The 4,745-nt window shown below is 40.2% G+C and overlaps 1 non-coding gene across 1 annotated transcript; it reads right to left on the bottom strand.

The window, feature by feature from the left end:
• Nucleotides 1-209: 209 nt before the first annotated feature.
• Nucleotides 210-317, bottom strand: LOC112788577 (small nucleolar RNA R71). Its single transcript, XR_003195937.1, has one exon. It is a non-coding gene; the product is annotated as a small nucleolar RNA R71 (small nucleolar RNA).
• Between the last annotated feature and the right edge of the window lie 4,428 nt (nucleotides 318-4,745).

The following is a 4,745-nucleotide window of genomic DNA, read 5'->3' as shown; positions in this document are numbered from 1 at the left end:
TTCAGTTCTTAACTGAATTCTTGCAAATCTGTGATACTGTTAAGACTAATGGAGTAGATCCTGAAGTCTACAGGCTCATGCTTTTCCCTTTTGCTGCGAGAGACAAAGCTAGAATATGGTTGGATTCTCAACCTAAAGATAGCCTGAACTCTTGGGATAAGCTGGTCAAGGCTTTTTTAGCCAAGTTCTTTCCTCCTCAAAAGCTGAGTAAGCTTAGAGTGGATGTTCAAACCTTCAGACAAAAAGAAGGTGAATCCCTCTATGAAGCTTGGGAGAGATACAAGGAACTGACCAAAAAGTGTCCTTCTGACATGCTTTCAGAATGGACCATCCTGGGTATATTCTATGATGGTCTGTCTGAATTAGCTAAGATGTCATTGGATACTTCTGCAGGTGGATCCATTCACCTAAAGAAAATGCCTGCAGAAGCTCAAGAACTCATTGACATGGTTGCTAATAACCAGTTCATGTACACTTCTGAGAGGAATCCTGTGAGTAATGGGACGCCTCAGAAGAAGGGAGTTCTTGAAATTAATACTCTGAATGCCATATTGGCTCAGAATAAAATATTGACTCAGCAAGTCAATATGATTTCTCAGAGTCTGAATGGAATGCAAGCTGCATCCAATAGTACTCAAGAGGCATCTTCTGAAGAAGAAGCTTATGATCTTGAGAACCCTGCAATAGCAGAGGTGAATTACATGGGTGAACCATATGGAAACACATATAACCCCTCATGGAGAAATCACCCAAATCTCTCATGGAAGGATCAACAAAAGCCTCAACAAGGCTTTAATAATGGTGGTAGAAACAGGTTTAACAATAGTAAACCTTTTCCATCATTAACTCAGCAATAGACAGAGAATTCTGAGCAGAATCCATCTAGCTTAGCAAATTTAGTCTCTGATCTATCTAAGGCCACTCTGAGTTTCATGAATGAAACAAGGTCCTCTATTAGAAATTTGGAGGCACAAGTGGGCCAGCGGAGTAAGAAGATCACTGAAACCCCTCCTAGTGCTCTCCCAAGAAATACAGAAGAAAATCCAAAAGGAGAGTGCAAGGCCATTGATATAACCATCATGGCCGAATCCAAGGAGGAAGGGGAGGACGTGAATCCCAGTGAGGAAGACCTCCTGGGACGTCCAGTGATCAATAAGGAGTTTCCCTTTGAGGAACCAAAGGACTCTAAGGCTCATCTAGAGACCATAGAGATTCCATTAAACCTCCTTACGCCCTTCATGAGCTCTGATGAGTATTCCTCTTCAGAAGAGAATGAGGATGTTACTAAAGAGCAAGTTGCCAAGTTCCTTGGTGCAATCATGAAGCTGAATGCCAATTTATTTGGTAATGAGACTTGGGGAGATGAACCTCCCCTATTCACCAATGAACTAAATGCATTGGATCAATTGAGATTGCCTCAGAAGAAACAGGATCCTGGTAAGTTCCTAATACCTTGTACCATAGGCACCATAACCTTTGAGAAGGCTCTATATGACCTTGGGTCAGGAATAAACCTCATGCCACTCTCTGTAATGGAGAAACTAGGAATCTTTGAGGTGCAAGCTGTCAGAATCTCATTAGAGATGGCAGACAACTCAAGAAAAGTGGCTTATGGTCAGGTAGAGGACGTGTTAGTAAAGGGTGAAGGCCTTTACATCCCTGCTGATTTCATAATCCTAGACACTGGAAAGGATGAGGATGAATCCATCATCCTTGGAAGACCCTTCCTAGCCACAGCAAGAGCTGTGATAGATGTTAACAGAGGTGAATTAGTCCTTCAATTGAATGGGGACTCCCTTGTGTTTAAAGCACAAGGTTATCATCCTGAAAACATGGAAAAGAGGCACGATAAGCTTCTCTCACTACAGAGTCAACCAGAGCCCCCACAGTCAAACTCTAAGTTTGGTGTTGAACTCCCATATCCAAACTCTAAGTTTGGTGTTGGAAAGTCTATAAAATTGACCTGATCACCTGTGTGGCTCCATGAGAGCCCAATGTCAAGCTATTGACATTAAAGAAGCGCTTGTTGGGAGGCAACCCAATTTTTATTTATCTAATTTTATTTTTATTTTTATTGTTCTTTCATGTTTTATTAGGTTCATGATCATGTGGAGTCACAAAATAAATAGAAAAATCAAAAACAGAATCAAAAATAGCAGAAGAAAAATCACACCCTGGAGGAAGGACTTACTGGCGTTTAAACGCCAGTAAGGAGCATCTGGCTGGCGTTCAACGCCAGAACAGAGCATGGATCTGGCGTTGAATGCCCAAAATAAGCAGCATCCTAGCGTTCAGACGCCAGGAATGCACATTGAGGAAAGCTGGCGCTGAATGCCAGAAATAAGCATAGAACTGGCGTTCAACGCCAGAAACATGCTGCACATGGGTGTTGAACGCCTAGAACAAGCATCACTTCGGCGTTTAAACGCCAGAAATGCATGCAAGGGCATTTTGCATGCCTAATTGGTGCAGGGATGTAAATCCTTGACACCTTAGGATCTGTGGACCCCACAAGATCACAACAGGATCTGTGGACCCCACAGGATCCCCACATACCTCCACTCACCTTCCCTCCTCATAATCCTATATCACCTCAATCTCTCTTCCCCATCACCTCTTCACCACTCACATCCATACACCCCACCTACCTTCAAAATTCAAAATCTCTTTCCCACCCAATCCCACCCATATAGCCGAATACACACATCCCTCCATCTCCTCCATATATTCTTCTTCTTCTATTCTTTATTCTTTTTCTCGAGGGTGAGCAACATTCTAAGTTTGGTGTGGTAAAAGCATAGCTTTTTTTGTTTTTCCATAACCATTGATGGCACCTAAGGCCAGAGAAACCTCTAGAAAGAGGAAAAGGAAGACAAAAGCTTCCACCTCTGAGTCATAGGAGATGGAGAGATTCATCTCAAGGGTCTATAGCTCAGTGGTAGAACATTTGACTGCAAATCAAGAGATCCCTGAGATATCTCAGGGGATACATTTTTCTCCACACAATTATTGGGAGCAACTAAGGGTGGAACATCAAGAGCACTCCATCATCCTTCATGAAATTAGAGAAGATCAAAGAGTAATGAGGGAGGAGCAACAAAGACAAGAAAGAGACATAGAAGAGCTTAAGGACATCATTGAAAAACGCCACCATCACTAAGGTGGACTCATTCCTTGTTCTCAAATTTTCTGTTTATCGTTTTTATGTTAAATGTTTATCTATATTTGTGTCTTATTACATGATCATTAGTATTTAAGTGTCTATGCCTTAAAGTAGTGAATATAAATCCATCACCTCTCTTAAATGAAAAATGTTTTTAATTCAAAAGAACAAGAAGTACATGAGTTTCGAATTTATCCTTGAACTAGTTTAATTATTTTGATGTGGTGACAATACTTTTTGTTTTCTGAATGAATGCTTGAACAGTGCATATGTCTTTTGAAGTTGTTGTTTATGAATGTTAAATATGTTGGCTCTTGAAGAATAAGGAAAAAGGAGACATGTTATTTGATAATATGAAAAATCATAAAAATGATTCTTGAAGCAAGAAAAAGCAGTGAATACGAAAGCTTGCAGAAAAAAATAGCGAAAAAAAAAAGAGAAACAAAAAGAAAAAGCAAGCAGAAAAAGCCAAAAGCTCTTTAAACCAAAAGGCAAGAGCAAAAAGCCAATAGCCCTTAAAACCAAAAGGCAAGGGTAAATAAAAAGGATCCAAGGCTTTGAGCATCAGTGGATAGGAGGGACTAAAGGAATAAAATCCTGGCCTAAGCGGCTAAACTAAGCTGTCCCTAACCATGTGCTTGTGGCGTGAAGGTGTCAAGTGAAAACTTGAGACTGAGCAGTTAAAGTCAAGGTCCAAAGCAAAAACAGAGTGTGCTTAAGAACCCTGGACACCTCTAATTGGGGACTTTAGCAAAGCTGAGTCACAATCTGAAAAGGTTTACCCAATTATGTGTCTGTGGCATTTATGTATCTGGTGGTAATACTGGAAAACAAAGTGCTTAGGGCCACGGCCAAGACTCATAAAGTATATGTGTTCAAGAATCAACATACTAAACTAGGAGAATCAATAACACTATCTGAACTCTGAGTTCCTATAGATGCCAATCATTCTGAACCTCAATGGATAAAGTGAGATGCCAAAACTATTCAAGAGGCAAAAAGCTACAAGTCCCGCTCATCTGATTGGAGCTATGTTTCATTGATATTTTGGAATATATAGTATATTCTCTTCTTTTTATCCTATTTGATTTTTAGTTGCTTGGGGACAAGCAACAATTTAAGTTTGGTGTTGTGATGAGCGGATAATTTATACGCTTTTTGGCATTATTTTTAGTATGTTTTTAGTAGGATCTAGTTACTTTTAGGGATGTTTTTATTAGTTTTTATGTTAAATTTACATTTCTGGACTTTACTATGAGTTTGTGTGTTTTTCTGTGATTTCAGGTATTTTCTAGCTGAAATTGAGGGACTTGAGCAAAAATCAGATTCAGAGGTTGAAGAAGGACTGCTGATGCTGTTGGATTCTGACCTCCCTGCACTCAAAGTGGATTTTCTGGAGCTACAGAACTCCAAATGGAGCGTTCTCAATGGCGTTGGAAAGTAGACATCCAGGACTTTCCAGAAATATATAATAGTCCATACTTTGCCCAATTTTAGATGAGGCAAAAGGGCGTTGAACGCCAGTTCTACGCTGCAGTCTGGAGTTAAACGCCAGAAACACGTCACAAACCAGAGTTGAACG

This window comes from Arachis hypogaea, chromosome 20 (genome assembly GCF_003086295.3).
Source record: "Arachis hypogaea cultivar Tifrunner chromosome 20, arahy.Tifrunner.gnm2.J5K5, whole genome shotgun sequence".
Lineage (NCBI taxonomy): Eukaryota > Viridiplantae > Streptophyta > Magnoliopsida > Fabales > Fabaceae > Arachis > Arachis hypogaea.
This window is presented reverse-complemented; position numbering and strand designations above follow the sequence as displayed.